The 21,106-nt window shown below is 35.9% G+C and overlaps 1 protein-coding gene across 1 annotated transcript in view; it reads right to left on the bottom strand.

Moving 5' to 3' along the window:
* LOC140228633 (synaptotagmin-1-like) overlaps positions 1 to 20,577 on the bottom strand; it is an 80,713-nt gene extending 60,136 nt beyond the window's left edge. Inside the window, exon 1 of the mRNA XM_072308880.1 lies at positions 20,492 to 20,577. The gene's annotated coding sequence lies outside the window, so the exon portion shown is untranslated. The remainder of the gene's footprint in view (positions 1 to 20,491) is intronic.
* Positions 20,578 to 21,106: the final 529 nt, after the last annotated feature.

The raw sequence follows: 21,106 nt of genomic DNA, 5'->3' as shown, positions 1-21,106 counted from the left end.
CAATCAATTGTATTTCTAGTCAGTTTAAACTCATATAAAAAGTTGCGATAAACACTACAGTCCCATATGCATGTTTTTATGTTTCCTAGGCAGTGTCCCTTTTCATACGCTTACGGATGCAGGCCTACAAGGTAGTTTCTATGACATGTCTAAATCTAAGTTAGATCAGACAACGAAGGACGTCCTGACGTACCATGTAAATGATGTATGCTGTTTATTGTCTCATCATGGCTTTATCAAAGTACGTAGTACTAACAACCCATAATAGAAACATCACGAGTTGGAACAATTCTACAGTTGATCTAGATATCCACACTTGGCCTAGGTAGATTATCTTATCTAGGGACCTAGACCATGGACGATCTAACGCTGAACAGTTAGCTTTATTGCCTCTAACTTATTAGTAGAGGGCATCTACGTATGTAATACGTTGGAGCCCACTCAATCGTTCGGTCTAACAGTTTGAGGCTTATTCAATCTTACCCTTCTTCTGGTAAAGTTTGCCTCCTTCAATAAGCTGAAGATTCTTGCAGACCTACATCCTTCAATAAGATTTCTAGTTTGATTATCTATCACTATTCAGTTGTTCTACACAGGGCCCAGGGTGTAGATCTCTAACCGACAAATAAACACATGAGGGTCACAAGATAGAGTTACCGAGTAAATTGTTATTGTTAGACTTCCACGCCCCATCGCGTCATGATTAACTCATCTGATTCATCCTTAGCATTCCAAACCAAAAATATATAGGCCCTATTAGGTACATATTTAAATGAATATATATATAAATAAAGAATAAAAAAGAATAAATGAAATGAAAGAGAGACAAGTCTAATGTGTAGACTTCAGATATTTATGTAATGTCACTAGTAAAAATAGGGTTTGCTATTGGTAGCTCTAGAGATGTTGTGTGTCTTGTATGTTTGTTTGTTCTTTAGAGCAAACAATTCCAAGACTAGGCTCTGGTCTAGTGAAAGTGTACTTTAAAATCAGATCAAAGAGGATGACTAACATTAAGGAGATTCCAATAGAATATGTACTCTGATTCAGAACTAGTGTTGAGCCTTTGCCTAGGCTATATAGGTCATGAGTCTATCAAAGTTTAGATAGACCAGGTCCTAGAACTAGATGACAACATATAGAACATGTGTTTTGTGATTACATTGGAATTTCTGATGTTGTAGACCACCTACAAAAACTAATGAATTAGGACGTCCATAGCATAGTCTAGACAAGGTCATCTAGATCTCGATCCAAGTCTATTTATACACTCTTATTCCCCCCCCCCAAAAAAAAAAAAAAAACCTACATCATTGTTAGTAGTTACTAGAGTTTAGATCTGCCCCTCGGATCTAGATCTACACACAGGTATCCTAATGTAGCCGTTTACATCTACAAATGTTAGAGCAGGGTTGGGTAGGGATTTCAAATTCTTAGCTTACTACTTCTACTAGTAGTCTAGACTCCAGAATGTCTAGTTTCGTTGGACTCAGAGGGTGATGTGAAATAGTTGACAGTATTGATGAATTGTTCCTTCGTCGTGTAAACTGCAATATAATACATTAAAAAATAATATATGAATAAATAAAACAGATCTGATATTTTTCAGCATGCATGTAGCTAACATGAGTAACTAAACATATTTTGCATGAAGTTTCTAATTCATCCATTTACCAACATTCTTTATTTTCATAGGTATGATGGAGAAAGCACAAGAGACACTGATGATTGTCTAGTGGAAGAAGGATGGCTCCTTCAACACAGTATCATCCAGTGACGTTTGGCATGGCAAGACAAATCTGCAACCAGGCAGAGCTGCGAAGATGAAAGATGGTGGGCCGGAAAAGTGGTTCAGGTAACTTGCCACATACTGCAATTGGTAAGCCTATTCTTCATTAGTCAGTGAGGTGTAACGTATATGTAAGTAAATTTTCAGGTCTCAAACCAAGAGCCTTGACTACTAAACCAGTTGGCAAAATAATCCAGGTTATGGAACTCTCGTAAAAAAAAAAAAAAAAAAAAAAAAAAAAAAAAAAAGGTGTATCCAAATGCAATTCCCATTAATCATATGCTTAGTCAAAATTAAGCATTTACACATATAATTTTTCACTTACATTTGAACATAGATTTTGAGCAATCGGGACTACAGAGTATACCATTCAAATACATTCAAATTCTACTTCTTTCCAACTCCTCAGGTTATATTTTGTTCTTCTTCTTGTTTTTTTAACCTGAATTTGGAACTGTCTTCTCCTCCTGACAAAAAGGGATTAGACATTGGTTATTTTCGTCAAAGTTTGGTGTTGCAAACTCATTCCTTTCAGTAAAGTTATCTGGTTTTCTATCTTTCTACTGTATTTTTAAGACACTGCAGTTGCTCAAAGGCAGTGAGTACACAAGTGTCTGTATTATACTACCAAAAAACCTACTACCTGTAAAAAAGGTTCAACTAAAAGTACAATTCATTTGTAATTTATACAATTAACTTGTTCCACCTTTGCTGGTATTTGTTTGGTACTGATTAATGATGATTTTCTCTCATTTAGATGAGATTTCTGTTTTGGGCAATGAACACATGGATTATGATGATGATGAGGATGATGTTTACATCGATGACATCCCATTAATATCAAACTGATTCACAAAGGAGAGCACCATTAAACCTGATGAAGGCGCTTCTAACTATTCAGTTTCTTGTCCATGGTGTTGGTTTGAGTTTTGAACGGCTATGACATTTTTGTAATATTATGTACCTTCATAGATCAATGTACTTTCCTCTTTTTTGGTTGACAGCATTCCTGAGTGTACTCCTGATGGCCATAATGGGATAACATCAGATGGAAGCAGACCATCGATCCAGTCAGCTCTTGATCGTAAGTCTTTATTACTTTAGCAAGCTAGTGACTAAACGTTTTCAACACTTGAGGATATTTTGTAGTTCACTTGTGCTGTTGAAATATTCACTTCCTCATTCTGGGAGTTGTTTTTTGTATTGAAATAATTTGATTTTTTTTTTCTCTTTTTTTTTTTCGTTGTGTACATTCATTTATGAGTGTACTTTTCTCTCTTTTAAGGTGACAGCATTCCCTAGCGTTCACCTGGTGACCATAATGGGATACCATCAGATGGAAGCAGATTACAGACCCAGTCAACTCTTGATTGTTAATCTCGATCATTTTTTTGTAAGCTTATGATAAAGAGCTTGGGAAAAAAATTGAGGATATTTAGTAATTCTTTTGTGCTGCTGAACAATTCAGTTTCTCAGTCTTGGAGTTGCTTTGTGTTTTGAATTACTCTGACATTCTTTCTTTTCAATATTTTGTACTTTCATGGACAAACAAATTTTTCTCTTTTTTAAGTGACAGCATTCCTTATATAATGTACACCTGATGACCATAATGGGACAACATCAAATGGAAGCAGATCATCCACCCAGTCAGCTCTTGATCGTCAGTCTTGTCACTTTTTGTGAGCTATTAACTGAACATTTCCAAAAAATGAAGATTGTTATGTGTTGCTGCTGAAAAACTCAAGTTTCTCACTCTGAGAAATAGTTTGTGACTTTAATTGTTATGACATTTTTGTAATATTATGTACTTTCACAGATCAGGGTTCTTTTCTCTCTTTTACAATTTGTAGGTGACAGCATTCCTGAGTGTGATAACTCCTGATGGCCACAATGGGATAACATCAAATGGAAGCAGATCATCGACCCAGTCAGCTCCTGATCGTAAGTCTTTATCACTTTTTGTAAGCTATTGAAAGAACTTTTCACAAAACTTCAGGATATTTCATAGTTCTTGTGTTGCTGCTGAATAATTCAGTACACATTTTGGGAATTGGTCTGTGTTTTGATTTGCTAAGACATTTTTGGAACATTTTGTACTTTCATAGATCAATGTACTTTCCTCTCTTTTGGTCGACAGCATTCCTGAGTATACTCCTGGTGGCCATAATGGGATAACAGATGGAAGCAGATCATCGACCCAGTCAGCTGCACTTGATCGTAGGTCTCTACCCCTTTTTGAAATGCTTTAAGTCTCAACATGTATATGCAAGATTTCTTTAACTTCTTTTCTTTAACTTTCAAGGAAATGGACATTCCTCTGAGGATGAAAAATTAAATGGTACAAAAATATTTTTACCTAAGACTTCAATTGGTTGCAAATAAGTGCAGTCTTTCAAAACAGGACATATGGTGGATTGGTGAATGTTGAATTGGGAGTGAATGACAGAGTTTGGGACATGAATTCAGACCAAATTATAATAAGGGAAAACTTTTTCCTTCAGAAACCACTATTCTAGTACCACATGTCGTATGTGGTCAACTGATAGAAAGTGAATTGTACAATCAAAGAAGTAATCTCATGAAAGCGTTCGTATGCTCTTAGAATTTTCTTGCGCAGGGTGTATACCTTTACATTACATTCTTATTACTCTTGTTGAATAGCAAGTTTTATCAAAGTTATGAAATATTGAATGTTCAGATGAAAGAGATGCATCAGCTTTGTAGACGTTGAATTTGTCTAATCTCTATTGATTGTTACATAAGGCAACTGATCAATTTGAGACATTATTTTGTAGTCACTTGATAACTGGGCTACAAGTCTCTTAATCCTCATGAATAAGATCAAATTCCCAAGACAATTCATGATGATGACCAAACAATGAGCCAATGACCAGCCATATTTGACTGTTACAATCTAGACAAGTTGGATCAAGTTAAACCATATAATATTTATTATAGAAACAATTAAAGCTGGAAAGGAAAATGTTGGGGATTACTTGTAGCCAATGAGGGAAAAGATTGTTAGAGCCACTCCTTGCTTAGGGGCAGTTATTCCATCGATGATATAAGATACAGGGCACAACATCAGCTTAGATATAAAATATCCTATCATTACATTACTTTTCATTCTTAATTACATGTAATATGGGGTATGATGTTCAATAATTAGAATGTTAAAGTACTTAGAGTATTCACTTTCAACAAATCTTATATGTTTTGATTTCTTTCTTGATTTAACACAGAACTTATTAACACTGCGTGCATACTGGCTGCACTGAAAGAGTATTCACAGCTTGTGGAAGGTGCTTGGCTTTGCTCTGCTGGGAACACTTCGAGGGTGATGACCAGTGTGGTCATCACTTTGAAATACTGGTAATTGCATTATTTCTAAATAATAAAAAGATTGAAGAAAGAATTATGGTGAATGACAAATACAGTGAAGGGATGAAATGTGATTTAAGGAGCATTTAGCCATATGATGTTAAAATAAATGTTCACAAATTTGAATTACTTAGCACTTCACATGCCGGGTTAACAGTATGACAAATTCAGAATTACTTGCTATATCCCAACTTCCGCTTTGTTAGTGTCTCGCTGTCCTAGAAACTTGATGCACTGCTTACCAGTCCCTAATTTGTTTACTATTATATTGGCAATAATGCCAGTTATTACTATCTCCAGTGCCTTTGAAATTTACAGATGAAACCCATCTTACCAGAGTGACCCATTCATTACTTCAAAACCTGACAGGAGTCTTCGGTCAAGTGAGAACAGCTTGTTTGTTTCACCAATCAAACTATGACACATTGTCCATTATGTCCACAATGTCGGTCATCAAAGCTTTACCCATGCTGCTCTAACTTTGTGATCAGCCTCACTGCTACAGTAGCTATCTTAAATGCTTTTATTCCATACAAATCTTTAAGTTTACTTTTGAAATCCCACCTTTCATAACTTTTTCATACAGTGCACGTCCCTTACCTAGTTTGAGAATGTGTCAAAGCTCATGTAAAGATGCCGTGTACACAGTATGCATTTTATCAAAATAGATTATCATTACTTTGTAATGCAAGATATCTGCCATGTTTGTGGTCCAAAATCTATTTTGTAGGGAGTGTCACTGTGAGAAAGATATATTTTAGAATGAACAGCAGCTAATGATTATTACACGGTTTGTTTTAGCAAAGATAGGCACATTTACAACTTGTACATTCATGTGTACAAGTTGATGAATAAGCTTTTAAGTAATTGAAAAAAGTGAATCTTTGGAGGTATTTGTTTTTTTATCACAGATTGATCCCGAGTTTGCCATGCTAATGAAGCAGATACAGGAAGATTGTGCGACCATGGTACCGAATGCTGTTTCATTGGTTAGTACTACAATGCTGCTTTAGGGCTAATTTATGGACTACTTTATTACCAGGGGGTGTGGTTGTTCTTTTAGTTGTCCTTCGGGCCATCGTACACCAGGTAATTTATAGAGGTTAATATTGTGAAGCATGATAACCTGAACATTCCACAGAATATCACAGCCCAGTATTTTCAAAGGGTCGGTGTTTCTGTGCATTAAAGTTTTAAAAAATGGTCATTCTGCATCTTGGGCAACTAAAAAAAAAAAAAAAATGTGGATGTAGTTTGTTCATATTAATACGCAAGATATCTGAAAAGAGTATAGTTTTGTTCATTGCGGTTTTGCTGCAAAAGCTGTTCTCAACTTTTCAATCTTTAGATTTGAAAGTTGTTACATAATTTAGGTACCAAATCTATCCTATATTTTCCAACACAATGATGTTTGAACATTTGAGAAAAAATTTTACAGTGATACCAAACTAATCAGAATTGCTCATCGCTCAGATACATACTGTGTAAAGTTGAACAGAAATAGATTCAATCTTTTCGAGATATTACAGATAGAAAATGGCAAAGTTTTCACCCAATATATACAATGGACTCCTGTTATAACGAAGTCCTTGGGACCGGCAGTTTTCTTTCATTATATCAAAATTTCGTTATGACCAGACAAATAAACAACATAAGAAAATAGAGCCAATAATTTTGCAACCTGGATTTTTATTTTGTTGCCAGTGGAATTTCGTGACAATCCTGTACATTATTACAGGAGTGCAGTGTCACTTTTTTTCTGAATATATTTGAGGATTTCCATGAAATCATAAAGTACTTAAAAAATAAATAAATTTGGCAAAAAACCCACATGTATAAATTCATATGGAAATGCCTGTAAGAATATCTTATCTATCTATCTACATACATATAATTCGTCGCCGGTCACACGAACCGACGAATCCCTCAGGTTTGCGTAAGAATGACAATTCGAGAAAATCGCGTTTGAAGTTAACCCATTTTTGACTTATGGTTGCTACACTTTCATGTCTATAATTTCCAATTATTTTTGTAGTACATCAGACTTCAATTCTTGCTCTAACTTGTGAAGTTTTTATCGAATTGTATTGTTAACAAATAAGCGGAAGAGCTGCATGCATGTATTTTCGGTCTGCAAAGAACGTTGCCATTTTCCATGTGTGTCCATATGTCCATGTACATTGAGCGTTGTCATTGTCAACACATGTATTACATAGTACGCGCACTGTGCGTGCGGTCAATGAATTGTTGAATCTCAAAAACTACATGCAAGTCAATGCGCACTGATTCGTCGGTTCGGTGACCGCGCGTACCAGTTTTCTAGTACGCGCGGTCACCGAACCGTCGAATCGCCTGATTGTTTAACACACGCGTCTATGGGGAAAACAAATAATTTTCACAAATGGAATTACATGCTTCTACAAAAGTGATAACTGCGTAAAAATTACACCGAATTACACACTGAGAATTTCAGAATATGTAGTATGGAATGTCTACTATCGAAATGATTGAAAATCTCAAAATCGAAAATTTGACCCAAAATCGAGTGATTCGTCAGTTCGTGTGACCGGCGACGAATTATATAATACACATCTGTATATAGTTTTGTATCCATTTACAATCTTCAACGTGTAAGCCTATGCATGCATGGAATTTATGACTGGTTTTTGGTTTTTGGTTTTTGGTTTTGTTCTTTGTTTTCTTTTTGCAGGTTAGAAGATGAAGATAGAAATATGTGTCCTCTGCACTTCTCAATCCATAAATGTATAAAATTGGCAGATTGAATTCCTGTTAGCTATATATTATTCATTGTTTTTATACTTACACAAAGGAAACTAATCCATGGATGTCATTTCATATGCTTCTGGGAGCATTTCATGAAGCAGATTGGTTGGACATTTTTCAGACAAACTGTTACAAGTTACTGAAATCCTTGCATCTGATTGGCTGAGAACAAATTTGTCCGACAACTTTTTGGGACAAAATGCTTCCTGAAATGCCCTCTTGGAGATGCAGAGATGGGTGCCCTACAGCTAATGTGAGGAAATCATTACCATGTAGAAGGGTAGAAGTTGAAGGTGGAAATATGTAAAAATTATTTTCAGTAACAGCTCAATTTTCACTAATATAAATGCTTCAAATGATGTCCTTTTTTTTTTTTGAGGGGGGAGGGGGTCTATTCAGTAGCGATGGTAGCCTATGAAAAATCAGTCAAACTGAACAAGTGACGGACTGACAATGGTTGGAAATCTAATATCTTGGGACTTTTCCAGGGATTTCAAAACAAGCTGGTGCACATAAAAGTATAAGATACAAAAATCCTTCCATATAGTCGTAAGTTGATGGACTCCACTCCGTTTATCTATAATTTGATTTTATTTTGCAACATTGGTGGTGTGATTTCTTAATCTCCTCTTTTCCATTTATGTTTGGTCAGAAAAAAAAAATGCTGTATTTGGCTTTGTCAAAGCCAACAAAGATAATAATTTATGTTGCTGCCTTTTTCTATTCTGTTCTTTGTCCAATATAGTGCTGAGTGGTCTTTGTAATAGTCTTTGCCTTTATATTGAATTCATTTTATTATGATGGCTGACAATGACTTGATAGATTTTGGAGTAAAGTATCTTGTTTGAAGTTTGACACAAAATCATTATTGTGTTTTCCTCTTCAAAGTCAACAAAGTTACTAGTAATGTATAATTGCCTTTACCATTCACTACATTAATCAATGGTGTGTGTTCTTTATACTGATCTTTCTCTTTAGAATGGTTTTATCATTATTTTTATTTTGCATTATGATAGTAAACAGACTTGTAGATACATATTTCAGTCTGAAGTTATTGGTTTGAAATTATCAATAAAAAAAAACACATGTACAGTGTATTGTGTTTGGGACTTTCAGAGGCAACACAGAAAAAATATAGTTGGTTTTGCTATTCTGTGCATTGCTTGATAATGTTGCGTGGTCATTTAAGTGGTCTTTATCTTGAAACTGAATTGATTTTCGATTATGATAACAGAATTACAGGCACGGATTTGTTTGTGAAGTAACTTGTTTGATATCATCATTGCTCAGTAATGTCACATGGTCTTTATAATGGCCTTCATCTTCATACTGATTTGATATTCTATTAAAACAGCAAACAGAAGTTTTGATTACTGAGTGAAGTAATTCGCCTTATATCATCTCAAAAACATGTCTTGTATTTGGTTTTTTCAAAGTGCAAGTTAATGTATAACTGCCTTTGCCATTCTATACATTGGTGAATAATGCTACGTGGACTTTGTCTTTCTATTGATTAGATTCTTAATAATGATAGCAAACAGAATAGTGAAAATAGATTTGTGCATGAAGCAACTTGTTGAAATCACACACAAAAATCTAGTGCATGTATTTGTTTTGTTTTAAGTCATTCACGTTAATGTATATAATGTCTGCCATTGTGTACTTCACATGATAATGCTTCGTGGCCTTTATAACGGTCTTCATCTTTATTTTGATTTGATTTTTTATTATGAGAGCAATCAGAATTGTGCATTTAGATTTGTGTATGAAGGGACGTGTTTGAAATTGTTATTTGCCCAATATACCAAAGACTAGTGTATGAACGCCAGTGAATTCAGCGCTTCACATGTTTGTTTGTTTTTTCCTGATAGATCATAAATACTTGTGCTCATTCTTTGATTGATGTAAATGGATAAAATGTATGCGCATGTTAATCTACAAGATTCTTGCCATTGTTCTGAACTATTATGATTCATAAATAATATCAATTATGAATGAGGTGAAATGAAATAAATATTATGAAAATCTTATGAACAGTGAAACTTGGCTCTGTGAAAAGTATTTATTTGAGTGAATCAAAGCAGCAATTTGAAAAACGCACTTCAATTAGCCAGTCTGTTTTCCCTCATCCATTATTTCTCTCTGTCATTTTTTTTTTCAATTCATTTCTCCTTTCTTCTCTGACAAATTAATCCACTGCATGAAAATTACGAAAACAACAACAACAAAATGACTGTGGAAAGCTTATTTAGTGATGGTCATGATGATGAATATAATGGCTTGAGTAAATTGAATGTATTTCTCTTCATATATACATACATTGTGGCAAAACAAAATGTATCCACATGATTGAACAAATCAGATAGCAAATTGCAAATGAGAGCAACTTATATTTGAAAGAGATTGATCTTCAAATTTGACAAATAGATGAAATAATTGTTGTTAATATCAAATGCCATTTAAATGATGATTTTAATGATGGCGATGTACAGAAAAGATAATGGTAAAAGCAAGGCTAGAAACATGGGCATTATAGCTTCGAAAATGGTACTCACTGCTAACAATAATAACAATCACAGGTATACTGAAACTACAGTGCAAATTAGTATCATGATAAAAACAGCGTGTAATAAGAAATTCACAAGGAGAATGGCTTAACACTTTTACTTTATGAGGTATATAAATGTGAGATTTAATGCACACGAATATGCTTTATGCCCTTTTACAAGCTCAGATCTTGCGCGTAAGCACTATTTTACTTTAGGCAAAAGGGCCTTACGAGCTATACGCCCCTTCCCCCCAGCGTGCGCAGGCTAGTTCAAGTTAAGCAGAAGGGCGTTACGAGCTGTGCGTCCTTTCACTTTACCGCGCTCTCGCTAGTGTGAATTAAGCAGAAGGGCGCTGGCAATAAATCGTGTTTATCTTCAAAATTATCGCTTTATTTAGTTTTAAAAATTACAGGGTTTAACTTTGCGAGCATTTTCATCATCATGCACAGTTTCAAAGCAGTTGACCATATTCTTACGGAAATATACAACTTTTAACCTTTAAACGTGATTATCTCGAAAGTGTGTTTTCGGGGCGCGCGCGTGCTAATGCCCTTCTGCCAGCCACACGACGAAGTCCTTATGCATTTGAAATGTGATCCATACTGCTTTTGTTGTCATCTTTACATCTGTTGTATATACACTGTACCAATAACTGATAAGACACAAAAAAGCTTTTTCAATTAAAAATGTTGATGGAAAACAAGCATACAAATGTACTGTACATGTACATACAAGTGTACATGTACACAAGTATGTACTGTATATTCATATAATAGTCTACTGTTCTGTCTACACCATATGTTTTTGTGAGCACAATGTCTAATACATGTATTTCACAAACTGGAATATGTTTATAGAAAATTCCGCAAGTGGTTGAATTCTCAGTCAAGAACCATACCAACAGAATGAGAAATTACTATTATCCTTTTTGGAAAAAATGCTCTTCCAATTGAAGATATTGATTGGAAACTATATATCTATAGAAACTTGTCAATGTATGTTCCTGTATAGTATTCTACAGTACTGTGTACACCATTTATTTTTGTGAGTATAGTATTTTGCAAATTGGGGTTTATTAGACAATTTTGCAAGTGATGGTTGAATTTTCAGTCAAGAACTACAATGTATACAAACAGAATGAGAATAAATACCATCCCTTTTCAAAAGAAATGTTTATGACTAACCAACCTTTCAGACAATCTATTGCAACACATTTGTGCTGTGGGAATCAATTTTTACACGACATATCAAATACTAACGACTAATTAACACTGAACAGAATACTTTTTTCATGATATATTTCAGTGGTGTTTATTTTTATAAATTTCTGAAGTCAATCAATATTCAAAGAGATAAAATCATTGCAAAATATACCATGCATGCAGTACCTTGTGGTACATGTAAATTATATGTGTACATGAATATCATGTATTGTGTTCTTTCTGTAGTATAGTTTTCTTGTTTGTATTACATTAATGTAACTATTTTAGCTGTATCAAATACTTGGGATCAGCCATAGAAAGACCAACAAGATGTTGATCCCCCACAAACTGAAATAACTGTTTTGTGTTGTGTTTGTCTGTTGTAGAATTGTTATAAGTTGAATGTTTTCCGGTATTGTTCTAATGTTGTTCTACTATGTATGTATTGTTCCTGTATTCCTCGTAAATGCTTTTTATCAGGATGTGGAAATAAATGAAATAAAATGAAATGAAATGAAATGAAATGAAATGAAATGAAATGAAATGAAATGAAATGAAATGAAATGAAATGAAATGAAATGAAATGAAATGAAATGAAATGAAATGAAATGAAATGAAATGAAATGAAATGAAATGAAATATCAAAAGTGACTACTACTTTCTGCTTGGCTATTTTCAATTGCTCTTCTACTGTAAAAATGGTGTGTGTAATCCTTCACACTAGCGTGAGTAAAATGAATTTCCTGTGTTTTCAATTCTGCGGAATCAGGACATTAAATACTGGAACATATGGCATGCAATTAAATAATCGCCTGCTTTTAATTTTGCCCTAGCATCTGGTTGCATGAAATGCGCAAAAATTTCCACATCGCAAAAATGTCCACTTTTTCAGTACTTATTTGATTAATCTATGCTTTCAAAAAAGTGGTGGCTTAAATGTTAATGCAAAACCATTTCTAACTGTAAATTGGCATGCAAATACATGAAAACTACCAGTCAGCAATTACTGAGTGAACAGAGTGCACATAGTTAACTTTAGTTAATTTATTTTGTAGGCCTTTACATTGTCTTGTCCCAGTTGACCTACACCAGAGCATTGAGGAGCGACATGCGCTAGCAAGTTCTCTAAAGTTGAAAATTAAATGAATTGACACTGTTGAGCAATGCTTGTAGTCTTGACAAAATGTTAGCATTATTTGTGAATATGAAAACATTTAAAATTTGTGTGTAAAGTGGAACGTAAACCAAATTTAATCACTGCAACTCTAGTATGAGATACAGTACACATGAGTACAACATTGCAGTTGATATACAATGTACACCAACTACATGTATGGTGTGTAACATTCGTGTACTGTACAACATTTCAGTACTCCGGACCTGGTTAATCTTCTGTAAAGTCAGATTTACAAATCTGACTTCAATGAAAAAATTTAAATGCTTTACTGTGTATAAGTAAATTACTTTTAGCATCCTTGCAACTACATCGATACCTGAAGACAAAATAACTGGCATGAGCCAGGACACTCAAACTTATGCATCTAATTCAACTGCATATTCCAGTATTATAAAAACATTTTAAAAAAAAAATATAAAAAAAAACGGTGAGCAGCATATTGCACACACTTGCTTGTATTAAAAGAGACAGAATATGAGACAGGAACAGCCTTTCATAATTTACAAACCAAATCAAACTCAAGCTTTCAAGAGAATTCAGGTCTAATGTCCATACATGTGTGGCAACACTCAGAAAAAAAAAAAAAAAAGAGAGAAAAAAAATATATACAAGATTTTACTGCGAAGCTTGAAAGTATGTGCAAAATAATTCTGATGCAAATTGCTTGTCACCTGCATCTATTACCACTGATGGCAAACAGGATAAAACTATCATTGATTCTGGTATGCAATCATGAGAATTCTGATATACTTCAGTAAATCATAAAGTAATAGTACAATGTAGGCACTTACAGTGATACTGAAAGCTAATATACATATTTTGTTGCACCTACATATACAACATTACATGCATCCACCTAACCTCAACTTCCAGTTTACCCAATTGGATTCTCTTTGCTAGTGGTCACCGACACAAAAGTCTATGTTTGTACCAACTAACAGCAGATTTTAAATTCACTATACATATACAATGTACACAGCAGTATTTTAAGGCATTACACTTGATCTATCCAGCTTATTTTGAGCGCCTGCATCTCACATTTTGAAAACAGACAGAATACATGTATGTGCCACAGATCATGATGAATCATCTGCACTTCAAAGAAGTCAACTGACACACACAGCATTTTGGAGGTACAGTATTATATGTTTACACCAAAATATTCTTGTGTTTGGTGATATGCAAGCATCTAACAATAAAACCCTGTAAAAACTATCTCTGCCTAGCCCTCCTACACACTTGTCAATAGAGAGAATTAGAATTGATTTTTTTTTTCTTCTACAATGCATACCATAGTATTCGCTCTTTTCTCCCAGTACATTTGTATCTCTCTTTCTCTCTCTCACTCTCTTTCTCTCTCTCATCGTACCTATCCCTGAAAGCTGTTTTTGTATTGACGTCATAGGATTGAGCTGCACACTGCAACGCACAAATATAGAACCATACATGCCTTTGCCTGTGCAAAGCAGTGGAGTGCTAATGTATGCAGCACTTTACTTGCACACACAACCTGCACGCATAGACTGCACACTGTACATGATACGATGGCCCAATTGCCCGTTATGCAGGTTCCATGGCAGCCTCAATGCGATGAGATTTCTCGTCACGATAATGAGACGAGGTGAAGACAATTACCCTACTCTCCATGTATCATTGCATCTACAAGTAACAGGACCCACTGATACCTTGAGCATACACATATATCTCATTTCTGAAAAATCAAACTGTTTACCAGGCATTCTCAAAAGATTTATTTTGCAATGCACTTTTAATGCATTAATCAAATCATGGGATACAGTATATTGGTAATAGATATTTTCAATTTTGTGAATAAGTTCTTCCCAGCAAATTCACACAATTTGAAGTGTCAAATGGAGAGTTAACCTTCACAAATTTGAAATATACAGTTGAACCTCTCGTATCCGGACAAGTCGGGACCGGGGCTCATCCGGATAAGGGATTTGGCCGGATACGGGAGACTCAATGCTTTATACATGTACATTATACATACACATGTACTGATGTAGCCCATTGTAGTACCACATGTAGTAATGTGTATACTGCAACCTTTTCATTGTTACACTCAGTAACAGACCCCAAAATAGAGGTGTATGTTAATGTTGGAAGTAATATGTAATTCGTGTGTATTTGTATAGGAGTTCTCAAGGAGTTGGGAATCCCCCTTTCCTCCTGTAATTATTTTTTTTTAAAAATCACGGCGAGATTGCGTCCGTATAATAGAGAGATCCGGATAAAGGGAGGCCGGATAAGAGAGGTTCAACTGTAATCCCAAAGCCTTGCACCATTCTGTCATGACCATCAAATGCATTCCATTTCCGTCTAGATTGTAATCACAGTGCTACCACTTACGCAAGAAAAAAAAAATGAAAATAAAGAATTAGAAGAATTGTTGCATTTAAGCATACAGCAATGTAACCTGCCCCACCTTGAAAATATACCTGGCCCTAATTTTTTCCTCGCTTTTGATCGGGCGCGACTGAACTTACTGTGCTGAAAACTCAAAATAAGTTGCCACAATATTACGGACAGTTTCCAGCTGTAAAATATGTGCTAAAAGTGGTTTCAGCAAGGTTTAACATAGAATATTTAATATACTAGATGGAGTTCAGCCATTTTTTTTTTTTTTTTTCGTGAGAGCATATTCCCAATGCCACTTGTGTGGCTGATACACCGTATATCTACACTAATATTGCTGCTCAGCAAATGAAACCCATGCATGGTAAATGCATTCTCTGTTGAAAAAAAAAGAGGAAAAAAATAGGGGAAAAAAAATTGCCCTACCAAAGCCGTATTTTCAGCGGCCTATTATTCCAATACATTTGTTTGTTGGGGTTCTGGAGTGTTTTGTTGTTGTTGTTTTTTTTTTTTTTTTTGGGGGGGGGGGGTTTGCTTTTTTTTTTCTTTTTTTTTTGGGGGGGGGGTGGGAATTGGTTTTTGCCCGACTTCTGTATAATATGCTCTTATCACAAACCTGTGTTTTGCAACACAGCCCTGTCACTGTAAAAACGCGACAGGGCTGTACCACTTGGGATAAAAATACTAGAAGCGAAGCTTGTCGATCACGTTGACTCCGGATTCATGACATCATTTTTGTCACCTCATACTCATTAAAGGACAACCTTCATTAATTAGACTTCATATCGTTGTTATCGATATAATACATGTACAACTCACAACTTTAATACCGAAAACAAAGATTTAATGCAGAGTGTGCACACGGTAGATCAGACTTCTTTGCACAGCTATATTTGAATAACGTAATCGGCGTAATCGGTGCACTTTCAAAGGTCACACTGTCGACCATGCCGTGGTACACTCAAGCAGCGCATGCCACAGAACTCTCTGTGGCGCACGCACAGAATTTGGTCATGCATTTGCGCACAATTGCATCGTTCAAATCTGGTATTTTGAATTATGCAACGACGGACTCCGATGGTCAGGGATTGTGCTAGAAATTGCAATTTTTCTGCTCCATGGACTTATTGTGAGAGTTCACTGTAGACTTATATGTACCATTCTATAGTCTAAGCATACACACGTATGTCAGTATTGAATGTATCTAATTTTCATCGGTTTTGCAGGACTCTGTAATGTGGTTTAGTGCTGTTGGTGACGAGGCCAGTGGTCTGGCGCCGTGCTTTGCACAGCATACTGGTCGAGCTGACCTAATGTATGGTACGATGCAATCAGTATTACCTTTTAAAAGGGACAGTATACACTGTAGTCACTTTTGCTAGTGAGTACAGTGCTCACCTTAGTGCAACAAAACTTGATGCAACAAATTTTTCACATGCTATTTCCACTGCTTAACCCTAACTTACCTGGGCTATTTAGCGAGCTTGAATTCCTGGGGGGGGGGGGAATTCCTGGGGGGGAATCTCAGATCTCAGCCGTTGATCGCGTGATTGCCACAAAATTTTGCATGAACATAAAGCCGGATGTAATCTACAAGACCGTTAAGTTAAATTCTCCAAAAATTTGCATTTTCTATTCTAAATTAATTAATTATGCATATATGCAAAAAACCTCATTTTCGTCTGCAATTGGCTTATAAAAGCTTATGGAATGCTGATTTTTAGTGTAAATATTCCTAGTGACATTCCTAACATTTGTGCGTAAAAAAAATTCAGTATCAAAATTAATTTCTTATGTTTTTATTGTTTTATTAATTTTTTTATGTATTTCTTTGTTTTTTCGAACTTTTTTGTTTTTTTTTTCAGCAGAATTTGTCATGCACATTTTTTGAAGCATAATTATGCTAAAATAAATTGATTTCAGCCATCAAAATTAAAAATATGAATCTTCAAATGAATTAATTGAAAAAACACAATTTGTATTGACTTTGTACATAAAATCACGTTTTTGAGCAATTTTTGGGTTGACGAAAATTTTTTGAAAGGGCGTGGCTTCCGACCGGTATGCCCGGGCGTGACAAACTTAGTCTCAAAGTTGCGCGAGACTTGAAAGTAAAAAGTCAGTGAGCGGTGCCGTCAAAAAAATTTGCGCGCCGGAATGGTCGCTGAATTCGTCGAGGGGGGGCCATTATGCCCCCCCCCCCCCCCCCAGGTAAGTTAGGGTTAATAGGAACCATAAACTGCTTATTGGGACAAATTCTGACTGAAACACTTCCACTGTCCGTCATTAATGTCTAAAAATAACTAGAACTATCACTGAATGTGATTAATACCCCCACCAACAGCCCAAACCTGAGTCCGCTCATTCCTCAATATTTTTGTTGTTTTTTTCATTGAATAAACTATGTGGTTACCATGACAATGCATTTTTCAACATCACCAAAAAAGATGTGTTTTGCTCATCTAAAGCTGCATGTACAGTGTACATTTGTGCCAAATCCCATGTCAAATGTTCAACTGTACATTTGTGCCAAATCCCATGTCAAATGTTCAAACACTTGGAGTTAGCACAATCCATAATATCTTTGTGATTTATATTCTAAAATATTGTTACCACATATATATGGCAACACGTTTGTGTGACAATAAAAGATGAAGTTTGCACAATTTCATGTCATAGTGGTCACATACGTGCTAAATTTCAAGTAAAATGTTTAAAAACTGAGGGAGTAAGCTCAATCCACAATATTTCGTTTGCTTTATATTGAAAAGACGCTGTTACCGTGGTAACACATTGTCGAACTGCATTGCTAAAGAATGTATTATGCACATCTGAAATTTATAGTTTGCACATTTACATTTCAGCAGTAACACATGCGCCAAATTTAAAGTCAAATGTTCAAAAAAAATGAGGGGATGAGCCAAATTCTCAATATTTGTATCAAATATATGATTTTCCATAAAAATTGCTGTTACCATGGCAACACATTGTTCAGCAAGTCTGCACATCTGCACACCATAGCAGTCACATGTGCTAAATTCATGTCAAATGCTCTAAAACTGATGGAGTTAGGTCAATCCACATATTTTGGTATGATTTGTATAAAAACTAATATTGATAATGCCATGGCAATTGATTTCTAAAAACACTCATGAAAAAATATGCAAATGAGACGTCCAAAATTGAATATTGAGGCAGCTGGATCTAAGTCGATATTCAAGTCATATCTTTTCATATCATACGTGTATCTGGAGTGATTTTTTATTCTTTATAACACATTTTATTTTTTAGAAACGCAATGTGGTCGATTTTTATATCAGTTTCTACGATGATCCATCATTTCAACCATTTCGTAGGGTCCATATATTTTTGTTATTCACAAAATTAACAATGTGAACTTGACTGTAGACTTGAAAGTAGTTGAAGCATTATGGCGTAAATACTGTATATATGCCGAATATGAGGTTTTTATTTTCGCGAATTTCGCGAATCTGGTGCTATTCGCGAAATTAAAGACACGCGAAAATATTGACTCTAACCCGTTGTGAATGTGATGTATGCGTGTACACTTCTCCGTTCAGTACAGGACTCCACGATCGCGAATTTAACCACTCGCGAAATCATCGGGAATTCCTGATTCGTGAAAATTTAGACTTGCGAAATATATGGCGTATACAGTACTCAATCTTGAGTGAATACACGCCATTAAAACCAAAACAACATTATGACGTTTGTTTCAAGTACATACGGGTATAAAGTTGTACATGTACATCATAAAATACAACAACATCAGTAACATTATGACGTTTAAACATCAGGATTACTTGAGCACTGTGACATTTAAAACGGCGCATAAGGCTGACTGCGTCAAATATTCAAGTCGAGCGCATTTAACAGTATGCTGCCATCTACTGTCCAATAGATAGAAGGATCAGAGCAATGGAAGCTCCCACAACGCAAAATGGCAGTCCTCTTGCACTGCCGCCTCCGCTACTGACCTATGTCCTCTTGTGGTATAATCTCTGTGCCAACTATGCAGTACATGTGCCAAATGTCAGTAGAATTGCTTTAAAACTGAGCGTGTAGTTCCATCCACAACATTTTGTGTGACGAAAAAGGTGTCTTAAAGTAAAACATCGACTTAAATGATAGCAATCACGATGCCAAATTTGGGGTAAATTGCTCAAAAACTGACGGAGTTAGATCAATCCACATTTGATTTGTAGGGTTGGTATAAAGACTGTTGCCATGGTAACATATTTCTTAACACTCAAGGAAAAGGTGTCTTACAACTACACATTAAATTGAGTTACACTGTCCACAAAATCGATTACGGATGGACAGACGGATGGACGGAAGGATGGACGGAAGGACCGACAACCTGAAAACATAATGCCTAGAGCTGCAAAAAACTGGCGACACTTTGTGGCAGAGGCATGAAAAAAAGACCTTCAGCGCAACTTCTGTTGCCCCACTTCCGGGTTTCATAGATCAGCTAACAAGCAACAAAAAAAAAAAAAATGGCCTTACCCGCGGTCCATTTCAAGCCTCAAGGTTTCAACAGCTGACAGAAAAAAAGAAAAAATTACTCTGTCCCAGCTTTCAAAATTTGGCAAAACCTGAACCACAATTTTTTTTTTTTTTTTTTTTTCTGGTGCCAGTCCCCCAGGGTAAAAAAGTGGGGGGGGGGGGGGGTCCAAAGTGGCTACATCCTATGCATTCCTACTTTAAATATTGTGCAAAAAGAAAAAAAAAAGTGGGGGCAGAGCCCCCCAACCATTCCGCCGCCCCTGCATTTGTGAAAGATCACACGACTTGCAGAACACTACTAGACCTATAGTACTAACGTTAGACGTAGACAGCTGACAGGTTAAAGAACTCCCGACGTGACGTTTAAATGTTAGTAGGCTAACTGTAATAGACTCCAACAGTTAACGTTACTTAGATCTAACAAATTATGATTAGACGCTTTAGCTACTAAAGAATACTAACATTGTTAGGCCTAACGTTAGGCCCTAGGCCTACTCAAAATTTACTTAAAGTTAATATCCCTATCTATCCAACAATTAAATTTTGCTTTTTTTAAATGTTGGGTAGGGCCTACTCGTATTCGTCGTAGCTAGCTAGCTCCTCGTGAGTTGAATTTATCTGCAGACAGCCTACTAGATCTACACTAAGTGTTAGATAATAAAACTTATTAAAAGGGTCTAGAGTCTAGTAGATATCTACTAACCTGCTGTACAACACTCCACGAATGAAGTGTGAACTTCCTACGCGGACGTCGATCTCCAACGAAATTCGACTTCAGTTACCCTGCCGGCCAAGTCGTTGGTCTTCGGTAGACGTGCATCCGGCTGAAATGTATGGCGTCAACATACATTCACCAGAAAGAACTCAAAAAATATTCCCAGATTCTCTGCTCTGATATCCCCGTCGCCGTATTCTGCGGTAATTGACGGGTGCGTGTAATTCACAAAGCCCCCAGAAACAGTGTTGCGGGACCGAGCATCAAGAGCATTACAATGATTCTTTGGCTTGTTCACGTTTCGTTCCAACGACCAGGATAACCTATCAATAATTCATGAAAGTGGCAGCTTTATACGACGTGCGCCGTAATACGCGTATTGAAACACCACAGTAGGGATTCGGGGTCGGTCCCTCTCTCTCCGACCGTACCCTAGCTCCGCTCGCGCTCCGCTGCGATCGATGACGCTCGGTTTTTGTTTTGTTTTTGTTTTTTGTTTTTTCTGTCTTTTTTTTTTTTTTTTCGGGTGCAGCCTAGCCGTCTATATGCGTATAATGTAAAGGTGTGGGGTGTGTGTGCGTGTTTCCGTGTGTCGGAGAGCCC

The sequence above is a fragment of the Diadema setosum genome, chromosome 5 (genome assembly GCF_964275005.1).
Source record: "Diadema setosum chromosome 5, eeDiaSeto1, whole genome shotgun sequence".
NCBI classification, from domain to species: Eukaryota; Metazoa; Echinodermata; class Echinoidea; order Diadematoida; family Diadematidae; genus Diadema; species Diadema setosum.
This window is presented reverse-complemented; position numbering and strand designations above follow the sequence as displayed.